Below are 16,535 nucleotides of genomic sequence, written 5' to 3' on the forward strand. Positions count from 1 at the left end.
TCATATCTAACTTTCCTTCTTTCTACACTCTTCTCCATACCTCTTTCTTTTGTGTTTTCATATCTGTCTCTAGTGCTCCCTTTAGTATTTCTTGCAGAGCTGGTCTCTTGGTCACAAATTCTCTCAGTGATTTTTTGTCTGAAAATGTTTTAATTTCTCCCTCATTTTTGAAGGACATTTTGCTGGGTATAGAATTCTTGGTTGGCAGTTTTTCTCTTTTAGGAATTTAAATATATCATTCCACTGTCTTCTCACCTCCATGGTTTCTGCTGAGAAATCTACACATAGTCTTATTGGGTTTCCCTTGTATGTGATGGATTCCTTTTCTCTTGCTGCTTTCAAGATCCTCTCTTTCTCTTTGACCTCTGACATTCTGATTAGTAAGTGTCTTGGAGAACGTCTATTTGGATCTATTCTCTTTGGGGTATGCTGCACTTCTTGGATCTGTAATTTTAGGTCTTTCATAAGAGTTGGGAAATTTTCAGTGATAATTTCTTCCACTAGTTTTTCTCCTCCTTTTCCCTTTTCTTCTCTTCTGGGACACCCACAACACGTATATTTGTGCTCTTCATATTATCATTCAGTTCCCTGATTCCCTGCTCATATTTTTCCATTTTTTCCCCTATAGTTTCTGTTTCTTGTTGAATTTCAGATGTTCCATCATCCAGTTCACTAATCCTAACCTCTGTCTCTTGAAATCTACCATTGTAGGTTTCCATTGCTTTTTTCATCTCTTCTACTGTACCTTTCATCCCCGTAAGTTCCGTGATTTGTTTTTTCAGACTTTCCATTTCTTCTTTTGTTCATTCCTTGCCTTCTTCATCTCCTCCCTCAACTCATTGATCTGGTTTTTGATGAGGTTTTCCATGTCTGTTCGTATATTCTGAATTAATTGTTTCAGCTCTTGTATCTCATTTGAACTATTGGTTTGTTCCTTTGACTGGGCCATATCTTCTGTTTTCCTGGTGTGATTTGTTATTTTTTGCTGGTGTCTAGACATTTAATTACCCTAATTAGTTTATTCTGTAGATTGCTTTCACTTCTCTTACCTAGGGTTTTCTTGGTAGATGAATTTGTTGTCTCTCTGTTCTTTGACCTTCATTTCAGCTTTTTCCAGACCTCTAGCTTAGGTTTTGTTTAACTGAGGAGAATTTTTCAGTTCTTGTGTTCTTGTTTCTTGCCCTGCTTGTATGGTGCCTTTTCCCTCCCCACCCTTAGGAGGGTCTACGTAGGTATTATACACTCCAGCCGGGTTTTCCCGGACTAAACTGGCCTCCTATCAGGGGCAAGGAGTCACCTGCATCAGTTCTCCTGAGGGTGAGACCCAGCAGGTTAAAAGACTTTCCTGTGAAGTCTCTGGGCTCTGTTTTTCTTATCCTGCACAGTATGTGGTGCTTGTCTGCCTGTGGGTCGCACCAGCAAAATATGTTGCGGCACCTTTAACTTTGGAAGACTCTCCCTGCTGGGGACGTGGTGGAGACAGAGGAGAGGTTGTAGGCTGGTTTTAATGGCTTCAAATTGCCAAGCCCTGGTGTCTGAATTCCTTGAGGGAGGGATTCCACCTGAGTTGGGCTTTACCCCTCCCCTGGGGAAGGCACAGGTGGGAGACAGCCCTGAAAGCAGCCCGTTTTTGCCTATGCCTGGGGCAGTTGCAGCCCGCGACTGCCGAATCCAGAGACTGCCAAGCCTCCGTAGAAACACAGCCACTAAAACCTCCGTTTCCTCCCCTTCCTGTTTTTCCATTAGCCCAGTGAGTGACTTCTGCCTTGAACAGGTTTAGAGTCTCTTTCCTTTCCCTCTGGGAAGCTGCCTGTTCGGGAGAAGCTCCAGGCGCCAGCCTCCACAGATTGGGAAACTCACGGTTTTGGGAAGCCTCTCAGCTGGTCCAGACTGAGGTACACTGTGTGTCTGGTCATTGATATGGCTCCGAGAGCTGTCCTGTACTGTTTCTGGTTATTTAGTAGTTGTTCTGGAGGATGAACTAAAACGCGCACATTGCTAAGCCGCCATCTTGGCCCCTCCTTTCAAGCCCCAACTGGTAGGACTTTTAAGTGTGTTGTTAAAAATTTGTATTGGACAATTAAGGGAATTACCAGAGAGTGAGAGAAACTGAGCTTGCCAATCAAGGATTTAGTGCAGAATTTGCCTTTATCAAATGAACCTAAAGGAACCAGTTACAGTTAGAGTTTGAATGCCTTTTACTACTTCTGGTGGTTGCTGTTTACATTCCTTTGTTAAACCAAGTCCTTCAGAACCTTTTTAGCAGCCATGCATTGAACACTTCTGTTTCATCGTCCAAACAGAATCAGAGGTCATGGCTATTGACTGATTTGTCAGTTTTCTTCTACTTCCATGACGGTATCTGCTACCTCACCTTGATTGATAAGCAAAACCTGGAAAGTCTACAAAAATGAATGTTTTGTGGTTTATCTAGGAATAATACAGAAAATATTGCTGCTATTTTTGGTGGAGAAAATCAATTTTGTTCAGTTTATTTCTATCTAAAAATGCGAATTTTGTTTAAAAAAATCATTGTTCTAGAATGTCTGACACTCATCCACATTTCCTCTCCCTTGTTAGAATATAAGTTTCTTGAAGTCAGGGCTCAATCTATCCACTTTTCAGTTGTCATGCACTATATTGCCTAATAGAGGTGCTCTCCAGCAACCCAATTGTGCCCTGCAGTGCTTCCCCCCTTGCTGACTGCTTTCCATCTGCTGGAGCCTTCTTTCTGTTCCTTGGTCCTGCCAAACTCTTCTCTACCCAAGGTCTCTTCCAATGCCTTTCTCTTCTCCTGGTATGTCTGCTGCCTATACCTTGTCTGTTCAACTTCTAGTCCTTTGAATTTTGCCTTAAGTCTCCCTAATTGGATAGACACTTCTGGTTTCTTGTCTAGTTTATGTCATCTCTCTTTTTCTTCCATAAACACTTATATATTTCTTTCCTAGCATTTGTTACTATTTGTAATTTTATATTTATGTTTGTGTTTCTCACTTTGCCAGTAAGAGTTAGGAAAAAACCTGTTCACCCCTGTACACGCCCCTGACACAGTGACTGAATGTACTTGGAAGCCATGCACAGAAGAATGACTGACTAACAGGTGTGAAGGAGAGCCAGAGGCCAATATGTTGGCTCAAATTTGGGATGTTGAGTGAGATGGCAGAACTGGCACTGGCCCAGAGGGCACATACTCTGATATTTGTAGCCAGGGTGCAGACCAGTTCACCATAAAAGTAAACACCACTGTTCAGGCAATGTCTGAAATAATGGACAACCACAACACTTCCATGCCTACAACTTTAAATAGTATTTCCCTCAGTTCTCTTGGTTGCCTGGAAAGGCCTGCTGATCTGAGCTGCTGTCTGTTGGGCCTCTGCTCATGTGAATGTGGTCAGCTGGCATGTCCACTGGAAGCTGGCTTTTCTCGATGGCTAGGATGACTCGGCCCCCATAGATTTTCTCATCCTCCAAAGACTAACCTGAGGTGGTTGACATGGGTATGGCAGGATTCCAAGTGAGAAAGCAGAACAGCACAAAGTGTCTTGAGGTCTAGGGTACAAAGCCACTGCATTCTGTTGGTTAGAGTAAGTTAGGAGGCTGTCTCAGGTTCAAGGGGGGAAGTAGGTCCTACCTGGGTGGAGGGAGCTCAATGCAAATTCTCATTGCAAGGGGCATGGGTATAAAAGACATTGGAGATTTGGGCCCATGTTAGTAATCAACCAATCACAACCCCCTTCTTGGTTCCTGTGAGCCCAGTTCCAGAAGGATCTGCTGAATTCATTAACAGTCTGGTCTCCATTTCTGATGGTGCTGTGCAGGCATAGGACAGATATCTCAGGCCTCTTGGGAAGGGATGATGATTCTCTTTTGTCTTATCAAATGTTACAGGGTCAATGAAACCTGCCTGATAACTTTTTCTTGTCCATGATCCTTAATCCTTTGAGTTTAACTGACACCCTTGAGATATCCTTTTTTTGTTTGTTTCTTTTAGCCAAAGCAAACTTTGCTGTTATGAAAGAGTACCATCAAGATAGTTTTGTCCTTGTCTATTTTCTGAGATCACCACATATGCCCAGGAGCAGGTTTCCAGGTCTGCTCCCGTATCTCTAAAATGTGCTGCTATCATTGTCTGACATCTGATTGCGTGGTTGTGACAGCCTAAGGGAAAAATGGCTGTGAAACTGAGTTGGTTTTTTGTTTGTTTGTTTTGGAGGGAGCGTGTGCATGAGCCAGAAATCAAACTTGACTCTCCCACATGGGAGGTGAGCAATGAAACTGAGTTTTGACATGTCAAAAGTAACTTTGGAATATATAGTATTTTTATATTTTAGATGGAGCCCAATATAAGTACTAACCTTGAATTTGTGTGGGCAAACTGTCCAGCTTATGCTGTGTATTCCCAACTAAAGCAGTCAGGACAAGTCCTTTCTCCCATAAGCAGGCTTAGGGCCACACACCAAACTGGCAGCCCTTATACAGGCTCTGACAAAGTCCCTTTAATTCTGTGTAGTAAATAAGTTAGCAAGGGCACCGTTCTGCCGTGGAGTGGAGCAGAGCTGATCAGATAGAGGAGTGCCGTAACCCAGGCTGGGCCATGGTGGCCCCACAGGCTGGGGTTTTTGTTTTCTTTTTTAATCAGGGCAAGCTGTGCTCCATGGCTGGGAGCTTTTGGCAGAGTTCCCACTATTTGCAGTGAATCTTAGATAATCAAGATCTGTTGAAGGAGCACCACAACAACTTGAAGTTTCTCTCAGAAGAATAATATTGGAAATTACAAATATTTTTTACAAGTGTTATCCAAGCATTAGGTGAACATCTTAAATTAAGACAAGAAGTTTTTGCCACTGCTATGGTCTATTTCAAGAGATTCTATCCCAGGTATTCTTTGAAAAGTATAGATCCTGTCTTAATGGCTCCTACATGCGTGTTTTTGGCATCCAAAATTGAGAAATGAGTAGCATCAAATGCAAGAATGATTTCTGCTTCTACTTCATATGCCTTTCCAGAGGAGTTTCCTTATAGGATGAACCACATATTAGAATGTGAATTCTGTCTTTTAGAACTAATGGATTGTTGCTGGATAATATCATCCTCATAGACCTTTGCTCCAGTATGTGAAGGACATGGGCCAAGCAGGCATGTTGCTTGCTGTTGCATGGAGGATAGTGAATGTGATACCTGCAGAATGGATCTTTGCCTACATAGCCTGCTTCCATGATAGCTTTAACTTGCCTACATGTAGTAGCCTGAGTGGTTGCACAGCAGAAAGATCCCACAGAGTGGTTTGCTGAGCTTTCTGTGGATATGGAGAAGATTTTGGAAATAATCAGGGTTATTTTAAAACTAGATGAGCCATGGAAGAATTTTGATAGAGAAAAGAGCTGGCACCTATTCTTACTAAGATGCCAAAACCAAAATCATCTCCAAACAGTGAAGGAGAGCAGGGCCCAAATGGGAGTCAGAACTCAAGCTACAGCCAATCTTAAACATTCTGAAGAATTCCACAGTGGACCAATTGGAAAGAAACCACTGGACAGATTTCAGTAATGTCTTCAGTGGAACACGTATGATAATGAGTAGCTTATTTCTATAAAGCATATTGAAAAGTGATTTTATTTTTGCAAAATAATTTTTTCTTTGCTTAGATTCTAATACATTGATTAAAATCTCTTGATTATAAAACTTCAGAAAGATTCTAAAGGGACCTACAGACAGACAGACATAGACATTTCAAAATTAATAGCTTTTTGACTGGTAAAATTTTTAAAATTTTGAATAATAGATAATATAGCTTTTTATTATAATTAAGCCAGGAAATATGAAGCATAATTGTTTAAAATTCTCTTTGGTCATTGAAAGATGAAAAAAAGGATATAAAAGTCAAATATATGAGGGTTTTTTTTTTTTCCTCCTTAAGTTAAACTTTAAAACTGTAGTTTAAGGAATCAAATCTTATAAAATCCTGGAAGATTTTGGTAATGATGTTGAGAATTTCAGGGAAATTAATCAAATACCTATTGATTTAAAAGTGTATTTTGGGGTGGGCCATGGTGGCTCAGCAGACAGAGTTCTCGCCTGCCATGTCTGAGACCCGGGTTCATTTCCCAGTGCCTGCCCATGTGAAAAAAACAAAACAAAACTGTATTTTGTTCAGTAATTTTGATATCTTGCCATGGAAGATACTAGCCCAGTCTAGCAGAAAAATACGATATGTATAGCATAGTTTTGACATTTTAAAAGTTATATTACTTCTGTAACCATTTTGAAATGTTGGGCAAACATATAAAAGAAAAAGATCCTATTGAAGTAATTTGAAATTGATTCACAATCAGGCATTTTGAAGGATAATTGGATAAAACACCATAATATGGTTGAAATGTAGTAAAATCTAATGTTAATTTTACTCCACTGTGAAAAGTTTATATAAGGTATACATACCTTAGTTTATTTTTATGTTTTAGTATGGATTTACAAATTTACTACAGATACCCTGAACCAGGAACACAATCGATTTCAGACCAATTTGTTACTGGCTGTTATTAATTCTGATATAAGTGTAGGACTTCAAACTAAATGTTATGTGTTTGGGACTGTGCTGTCTCTGCAATGTAATAAATTAATCATTTTCTTCAGACTTGGAGAGTGATAAATAAAATTTGACATCATAGGATATTGATGTATGCTTAAAGGATTAAAATAGTTTTATAAATCAATTGTGAGCAATGGATTTTTAAATTAAATATTGACTTCCTAGTATAAATTTATAAGAAGTTTATAGTATAAAACTTACTTTAGTTTTCCAGGAAAAAAAAAAGTAAAATAAATAAATTAGCAAGCACTACCGCTCACAGCTCTGGGACCATGCTGTTTAATAGATTTTCGAGGGTCTAACACTGCAGATGGTGGTGTATCATCCCTGTTGGAGAATTTGGCAGGATACTGCCCCCCTGCCCAGTTTTAAAATACTGTAAATCCCTATTGGATATTGCATGTAAGTAAGAGTTATTTGTAAATTGTATTTATTGGCTAAATATGTTCATATTTCCATGGGCTCTAGGGATTTCTTTTTTTATTTTGGAAAGTGTTCCAAAAGCAGGAATGGAATTGAGGAAGTTAGCATGATCAATGTAAGATCTTTAGTTTAGGTTTCAGAATGTTTTTATTGCATCAACATGGTAGCCACTGAAGATAGGTTTTATTCTGTTTCCATCTCTTCCATAGACATTTCCAAATAAGCCTAACTTAAGACCACCCCCTCAAGAGGCAATCACCCCCTTCTCTGTACCACCATTTTTTTCTTTTTTTCTATCATTGTATCTGTCATGCTTTAGAGTAAATACATATTTGTTTGGTACTCCAATCTAAGCTCTCTACTTAGAGGACTTGGGTAGGCACTCAAGAAAAGTTTGATGTTCTCTACTGTCAACTTCATACCACAAGACAAATTTAAAGTATAATTGATTATGTTTAGCCAAATAAAAGTCTCCCATATCTCCTTCTTCCTTCCCTTCTGTTACTTATTTCTTCAACCTACACAAGACTCATAGACCCTTAGAGCTGGAAGAGTGAGACATCATCTGGTTCTTGTTAGACAACGGGAAAACTGAGTCCAGAAAAGGCAGGAGCCTTTCCAGGGGAGCACAGCAAAAAAGGCAGAGCAAGGATGAGCACATATTTGAACATGCTAAGTTGCTCATCTGGCCTGATTCACTAACATGGATTGTCCTTCAGGGCCACTAGGTTTATTTGCCAGCCAGACCCACCTCATCGATGGACATTCCAGGAATTCAGCTCTTTTATAGTCAAAGAAGAATGGATTCACCATGGAAATTTTTTTCTTAGTTGGCTTAACCATAAGTATCCATAGAATCATTGGAAAGCCTGTGTTTGTGCAGTAAGTTTCAAAAACCAATTAAAAACTAAGGAAACAAGGAAAAAATCTACATATTCAGATAGCTAAATTCTTAAGTTTTAAACACTATCTTCGATAACATTTGATTAATGTTATCATAACATAAGATAGTATTAAGCACTATCTTAGATAGCATTTGATCAGCTGTCAAGACTGTGAATGTTCTCAAAATATCAAGTAGAAAGTTCTTACAAATCTCTTTGTTGTTCTAGTAATGACCTATGTTACCAAATATTTACAAATACAAGTATGCAAATATTTACAAATACAAATATACAAATATTTTTACAATTAAGATATGGAAATCTTAACCACCTAAAATGGATATCTTATTTAACTTATCCATAGGCATATTGAAAAAAATATCTCAGCAACCATCGTAATGCCTGTTCATACAATATGTTTCATAAACCAATTTAAAATTAAAGCAAAAAAGGAAAAAAATCTATAAATACAGATAGAGTTACTTGAATTCTATATATTAAATAGCATCTTAAATATCATTTGATTAACTATCAAAACTGTGTGGGTTCTCAAAATATCAAGTAAAAAGTTACTACAAATATCAACTTTGCTATAGTAGTGAGCTATGTTACTAAATTTTTTCAAATTTTTGATTTCAGAAATTTATTTTACTGAATATTACTATAGCTGCCTATAGTTTTTTTAACATCATTTTTATAAAGTATAACATATATATACAAAGAAAAGAAAAAAAAAGCAATAATTTTCAAAGCACACTTCAACAAGCAGCTATAGAACAGTTCCCAGAGTTGGTCATGGGCTACCACACCCTCGACTCAGATTCTTCCTTCTAGCTGCTCCAAAACACTGGTGGCTCTGTCAGAGTCATAATGATGGAATCATACAGTATCTGTCCTTTAGTGTCTGACTTTTTTCCTTTATGTCCTCGGGGTTCATCCATGTTGTCCTATGTTTTTAGACATCATGTTGTCTAAATGCTGCATAATATTCCATCTTATCTGTATACCACATCTTGTTTATCCACTTCTCTGTTGATGGGCAGCTAGATTGTTTCCATCCCTTGGCAGTTGTGAATAGTGCTGCCATGAACATTGATGTGCAAATGTCTGTTCGTGTCACTGCCCTCAACTCTTCTGGGTATATACCGAGTACTCCATCTCACCATGGAAATTAAACAAAACTGTTGGGGAAGACTGATGATTGAGGGCTGTGCATTTCTGAAGCAAAGAAGGAGGAGGACTCTGCTCTCATTTGTTTCTTACCTCACCAGTACTTTCCATCTGAAAATAGCAGCAGTCCATTGAGCCTGTTGGTGGGATGGGGAATGACTGGAAATCTCAGAACTAAAGCACTGTGCTGATTTGGAAACGGGCTGAAGGTTCTAGGAGGAAGATGTTCATTATCATTTTTCATCTTCTGATGACTTGTAAGCCACCTTGTCACCCACACCTGCTGGGCCCATCCCAGATCAATGGAACCCTAATTCTGAGGTGGGGTCTAGACTTTGCTATTTTTAGAAAGCTCCTAGGTGATAATAATCTGCAAGCAGAGACAAGACCCACTGAAACCCTCCAAGTCAGCAGGTACAGAAAATGAAGTAATCTTCCTGAGATGTGTAGAGTTGCCTCCCACTTCTGGCATTCCAAGAGCAATCACAGGATCTGTTGGTCAGATCAGCAGGTCTGACTGCACTCAGGAAAGGTAAGGCTTGAAGAATGATTTTCTGCCCTCAAGGTCATGACTAAGAATAAAGGGGTTCTAGACTAAAAAATGGAAAGCATAATCCAAGAGAGAAACTTACAGATAGAGTCTTGAGGTACTCAATGACCAAATTTATTGTTAGAAGTTTTTGAGAAATACATGAGACCAAAAAGAAGGTTCTCTGAAAGAGCAGACCAGATGGGAAGAGTGAAGTTCTCCCCCCTCCAGAGGTGGAGCTGGAAGTTCTGAAGCAGAAGCAGCAAACCAATCTACATGGAAAGACAGGAAAATGTCTACTGGGTATCCAAGTACATGGCAACTAATGGAAAGTCCTCCATTCTAAGGACTTTGTGTGGATCTGATTTGGAGAGTCAGGTGGTGTGTTGTCTAGAAATTTAGAGGCAGGTATTGGGTGCATGTCTTCTGAGGTTCCCCACACCTGCTGACTTTCACAAATTCCTGCCTGAAGTTCCAAGAAGAACATGGAGAATCATTTCATGTTCCCTCTAGCTATACATGTCTTCTTTCATGTTATTTTACTCTTTGTATGCTGTATGGTGGGGGTCACATTTCAATCTTTTTCCATATGAGTGTCCCCTTATTGCAGCACCACTTGTTGAATTTTTGTTTGTTTGGTTTTTCATTTGTTCGTTTTGCTTATTTGTTTGTTTGGGAAGTGCATGGGCTGGGAATCGAACCCGGGTCTCTGACATTGATCTCCTATTATTTTTGTTAAGTATTTTTTTCCATCTATATTCATGAGGAATAATTTTCATTTCTTTTCTGTATTATTTTTCAGGTTTTGTCATAAAGTTTATACAGGTCCCAAAAAAAATGAGTTGGGGATAAAGTTTCAGTGGTGGAGAGACTTCAAACAGAGTTGAGAGGTTATCCTGGAGGTTATTCTTATGCATTATATAGATATCCCTTTTAAGTTTATAGTATATTGGAGTGGCTGGAGGGAAGTACCTGAAACTGTTGAGCTGTGTTCCAGTAGCCTTGATTCCTGAAGACAATTGGTATAATGATATAACTTCTATAGTGAAACTGTGTGATTGTGAAAATCTTGTGTCTGATGCTCCTTTTTATCCAGGGTATGGGCAGATGAGTAAAAAAATAAATAATAAGGGGGATAAGAAGTAAAATAAATTGGGTAGATTGAAATACTAGTGGTCAAGGAGAGGGAGAGGTAAGGGGTATGTGTTGTATGAGTTTTTTTCTTTCTATTTCTTTTTCTGAAGTGATGCAAATATTCTAAAAATGATCATGGTGATGAATACACAACTATGTGATGATATTGTGAGCCATTGATTGTACACCATGTGTGGACTGTGTGTGTGTGAAGATTTGTGAATAAAAATATGTTAAAAATTCAGGGAGTGTTTCATTCTTTTCTATTTCCTGAAAAAGTTGGTGTAAGATTAATCGTGTGTTTTCCTTGGGTGTGTGATAGAATTCGTCAATGAAACAACCTAAGTCTTTTGGGGATGGGTTTGACAGTAAATTCAATTTATTTAAATAAAAAGTTATATTTAGAATTTTTGGTTTCAATTTTGGTTAGTTGTATTTTTCAAGAAATTTGTCCATTTCTCCAAGTTGTTGAACTTCTTGGCATAACCTTGTTTGGTATTCTCTTTGTATTATTTTTATATGTTTTATAAATATCTGTAGGATTTGTTGTGACAACATTGCTGATATTGATTATTGTATCCTTTTTCGTCATCAGTCTAGCTAGAGGTTTGTCAATTTTGTTGATGATTTCAAAACACTAGCTTTTAGCTTTATTTTTTTTCTCTGTTGTCTATTTCATTGACCTAAAATTTATTTTTACTTTTATTTGCTCTTTTATCTCCAATTCTTAAGATGGAACTTCAGTTCATTTTTTTTTGAACTTTTTTCTTTTCTCATGTAAGCATTTAAAGCTTTAAGTTTCCCTCTAAGCAGTGCTTAACTGCATCCCATAAATTTTGATGCCATATTTTTGTTGCCTTCAATTCGAAGCATTCTAGTGGACCTAAATTCTTTTGTCAGTTTGTGCTTGGCTCATGAATTATTACAAAGTGTTGATTAATTTCCAGATATCTGGGATTTTCTTAGATGGCTTATTGTTAATTTTTAATTATACTATATGGTTTTGGTCATTTAAAATTCATTAGGGCTTTTTTTCATGTCTCAACATACGACATACCTTGGTGAATATACCAGGCAACCTTGAAAAGGTGTACTTTGAAATTGTTGGGTGCAGTGTTCAATAAATGTCAATTAAATCAAAGAGATTGATAATGTTGGTCATAACTTTTGTATTTTTATTGTTTTTTGAATTTTTTTTCTATCGAGTGTTAAAAGAGGGATGTTAAAATCTCTGTCTATAAACGAGGAGAAATTCAACTTCCCCAAGTTGAATTCTTGATATTCTCACAAGCAGTGTGGACAACCAAAGCTATAGGCTGAGCCCCCAGTCTTGGGGTTTGTTCATATGAAACTTAACCCCGCAAAGGATAGGTCAAGTCTACTTAAAATTTAGGTCTAAGAGTCACCCGCAAGAGAGCCTCTTTTGTTGCTCAGATGTGGCTTCTATCTCCAGCCAACAAAACGAGCAGTCTCACCACCCTACCCCGCTCTACATGGGACATGACTCCCAGGGATGTGGACCTTCCTGGCAATGTGGGACAGAGATCTTGGAATGAAAGGAGACTCAGCATCAAGGGATTGAGAAAAACCCTAGAATGAGCTGAGACTTAGCATCAAGGAATTGAGAAAACCTTCTCGACCAAAAGGGGGAAGAGTGAAATGAGACAAAGTGTCAATGGCTGAGAGATTCCAAACAGAGTCAAGAGGTTATCCTGGAGGTTATTCTTATGCATCAAGTAGATATCATCTTGTTATTCAAGATGTAATGGAGAGGCTGGAGGGAACTGCCTGCAAATGTAGAGCTGTGTTCCAGTAGCCATGTTTCTTGAGGATGATTGAATAATGATACAGCTGTCACAATGTGACTGTGTGATTGTGAAAACCTTGTGTCTGATGCTCCTTTGATCTACCTCATCAACAAAGGAGTAGAACATATGGAATAAAAATAAATAACAGGGGGAACAAATGCTAAAATAAATTTAGTTTGAAATGCTAGTGATCAATGAAAGCGAGGGGTAAGGTTTATGGTAGGTATAATCTTTTTTTTTCCTTTCCTGTGTTCATTTTATTTCTTTTTCTATTGTCTTTTTATTTGTTTTTCTGAATTAATGCAAATGTTCTAAGAAATGATGAATATGCAACTAAGTGATGATATTGTGAATTACTGATTATGTATGTTGATGTTTTATTTTGTTTCTTTATTTTTTAATTAATAAATAAGTTTTAAAAAATCTCTGTCTATAGTTTTGGAGTTATCTATTTCTTGTTTCATTGTTCACTGCTATTAGGCACTGTTTTGGTTTGCTAATGCTGCCAGAGTGCAATATACCAGAAGTGTGTTGGCTTTTACAAAGGGGATTTATTAGGTTATAAATTTACAGTTCTAAGGCCATGGAAATGTCCAAATTAAGGTATCAACAAGAGGATACCCTCACTCAAGAAAGGCCGATTGCGTCCAGTGTTTCCCTGTCACATGGAAAAGTACCTGGTGGCCTCTGCTGGTCCTTGCTCCCAGTTCATTGCTTTCTTTCTCTAAGGGTCTGTGGGTCCTCTCTTAGCTTCTCTGGGGCAAACTCTGGATTTCATCTCTTAGGTTCTTTTGGCTCACTCTAGGTTCTGGGTCCTTCGGTTTCTGAGATTCCTTGCTTACATCTCCCAGAGCAATTCTGTATAGGCTTTCTCCAAAATGTTTCTATCTTAAAGGACTCCAGTAACCTGATTAAGATCCACCTTGAATATGTGGAGTCACATCTCCATGGAAACAACCTAATCGAAAAGTCCCACCCACAATAGGTCTGCACCCACAGAATGGAGTTGATGAACATGACTTTTCTGGGGGTACATAACAGTTTCAAACCAGCACAGGTACACACACATTTATTCTTCTTGATGAATTGTGCTTCTTAGCATTGTGAAGTATCCCTTTTTGTCTTGATGACTATTTTATCCAATATTGAAATAGCCACTAGAGCCTTCTTAAGTTTTGTGGTTGCATGGTATATATATATACCATATATATGTTTTCATTCCATTTTTTTTGCATGGGCAGGCACCGGGAATAGAACCCAGGTCTCTGGCATGGCAGGCGAGAATTCTGTCTGTTGAGCCACTGTGGCTTGCCCCATCCATTTACTTTTAACCTCGCTGCCTTTAAAGAGTGGCTCTTGTTGGCAATAGAGAGTTTTACTTTATCCATTCTGTCAACTCTGCTTTTTTATCTGGAGTGTTAGGCCATTAACATTTTTTAAAACTTTTTAAGTGCATCGTATAACATATATACAAAGTAAAGAAAGAAAAAAGCAATAATTTTCAGAGCATTCTTCAACAAGTAGTTACAGGACAGATCCCAGAGTTTGTCACAGGCTACCTTATGTGACAGATTTTTCCTTCTAGCTACTCCAACTATAGAAGGCTAAAAGACTTAAATATTTTTTTATCACCACAATTGATTTTTTTCCTTTCTCTTTTTTTGTAAAAAATAACATATATTTTTAAAAGCTATAAATTTCAAAGCACATTACCACAATTAGTTATAGAACATATTTCAGAGATTGACATGCGTTACAATTCCACAATTTTAGGTTTTTACTTCTAGCTGCTCTAAGATACTGGAGACTAAAAGAGGTATCAATTTAATGATTCAGCATTCATATTCATTAGTTAAATCCTATCTTCTCTGTATAACTCCACCATCACCTTTGATCTTTCTGTCCCTCTCTTTAGGGGTATTTGGGCTATGGCCATTCTAACCTTTTCATGTTGGAAGGTTCTGTCACTAATATGGGGTAGGGACATGGAACTTTGTGATGTTCAGGAGAGGTTGGGCTCTGAACCTCCTGAACATAAGAGGTTTCAGGACTTATCTGGTCCCAGGACACATCTGGAGGTTGTAGGTTTCTAGAAAGTTACAATAGAACATGGAACCCTTGTGGGATCTTATATATTGCCCTAGATGTTCTTTAGGATTGGCTGGAATGGTCCTGTTTGGGGTTTGGCAGGTTATGATAGGTATAGGCCATTAACATTTAATGTAATTATTGATAAAGCTGGATTTAGAGGAATATTGTTTTCTGTTTATTCCTTTTCCAGCCTCCATTTGAATTATCTGAGTATTTTTTGGTATTTCATATCAATTATTTTATTGGTATTTTGGCTAAATCTCTTTATTTTAGTGATTGTTCTAGGAATTACAATATGCAAGCCTTACCTTTCTCAAATGTTCCACTTCATGTAAAAGTAGAAAGCTTAAAACCATGAATCCATTTAACATCCTCCTCAATCATTACATTATAGTTACGGTATGTATTAGATTTAGATGCATTGAAAACTCCACCAGCAATGTTATAATTTTTGCTTTCAACAGTCATCATATTTTAAAGAGCTTAAGAGGAATAGTCTTTTACATTCACCTAGATTTTTACTGTTTCTCTTGTGCTTTCTTGATTCTTAAAGATACAAGTTTTTCTCTAGTATCATTTCCATTCAGTCTGAAGAAACTCCTGTAGCATTTTTCTCTTAAAGTAGGTACGTTGGCAACAAATTGTCTTAGTTTCCCTTAATCTAAAAATGGCTTTATTTTGCTTTCATACCTTATGATTATTTTTGCTGGCTATAGAACTCTGAGTTGACAGTTCTTCTCTTTAAAAATGTAAAGATTTTGTACCTTTGTCTGCTGGACTCATGTTTTCTGATGAATAATCTGTGGCACTTGGAATGTTGGTCCCCTGTCATTTTCCCTATATTTTTCAGTAGTTTGATTATAATGCGCCATCAGATGATTTTTTAGTTTATTCCAGGGATCACCACCAAACTTCTACTTTAAAGAGCCAGTTGGTAATCATTGCAGGCTTGGAAGATCACATGGAGTCTCTATTGCAGTTTTAAAGCAACGTTTTAAAAATGTAAAATAAAAGCATACTGTAGGCTGGACTTATCCTCTTCGGAATTCTCTGAGCTTCTTGAATCTGTAAATGATGACTCACCAACTTTGCTTATTTTCCAGCCATTTCTTTCCTACTGGGCCATGAGGCTTCTTTTTTTTTTTCAAACTTTTTTTCTTCTCTTTTCTTCACATTAGAAACGGTCTTTTGTATGTCGGATAATTTTTTTTCTGTGTCTTGAGAGTACTATGTTGTGTGGACCCTGGGTTGGATAACAACTTTCTAGAGACAGTTGATGTTTCTGTTTTACCAGTCAGTCAAGTCAGCCTAGTTAGATTCAGACTAGAAACTCTGCAAGCTTTGCCTTGATCTTGGGCGGTAGTTAAAATCACAACCAGTCCCATCCACAAGCATAGAAGGGGAGTGGAAACAAAGAGAAGGGGGCAGGGTAGAGATCTTTCCACACCCCACCTGCTTTTAATTTCGGCATTCTCAACTTTCTCATATTTTAAGACTTTAGTTATAATTAGTACATTACAACTAAATTACTGGGAGAAATGGGCAGTAGCTAGAGTAGGAAAAGTTTACGCTTGGGTTTTATCCTCTTTCTGACAAACTCCCACAAACTGGGAGTTTGACTCTGGAAAAACTACTTAAATCTCTATACTTCAGGATCCCTACTTGTAAAACAGTGGTAGTAACAGTAGCTTCCTCTTCCTTTTTGCTGTTGATTTTTGAGGCTAAAATGTGATTATTAGCATATAGCACTATTAACACCAAATGCCCAATAAATATTAATGTTTATTTGCTATTAAAATATTTTGTTGAAGATTGAAAATTTTGGATCAAGATTACTGGGGAAAAAAATTAAGCACTAAAATGTCAGAGGCTCAGTGGCTGAATGCTGATGCTTGTGAGAAAGGTAA

The 16,535-nt window shown here is 37.7% G+C and overlaps 1 protein-coding gene and 1 pseudogene across 9 annotated transcripts in view; both read left to right on the plus strand.

Annotated features, from left to right (window-relative positions):
- LOC143668884 (testis expressed protein 56-like) overlaps nt 1-16,535 on the plus strand; it is an 81,687-nt gene that overhangs the window by 44,918 nt on the left and 20,234 nt on the right. The gene's annotated exons all lie outside the window — the stretch shown is intronic.
- Nucleotides 4,595-5,486, plus strand: LOC143669101 (cyclin-C pseudogene; annotated as a pseudogene).

This window comes from Tamandua tetradactyla, chromosome 25 (assembly GCF_023851605.1).
Source record: "Tamandua tetradactyla isolate mTamTet1 chromosome 25, mTamTet1.pri, whole genome shotgun sequence".
NCBI classification, from domain to species: domain Eukaryota; kingdom Metazoa; phylum Chordata; class Mammalia; order Pilosa; family Myrmecophagidae; genus Tamandua; species Tamandua tetradactyla.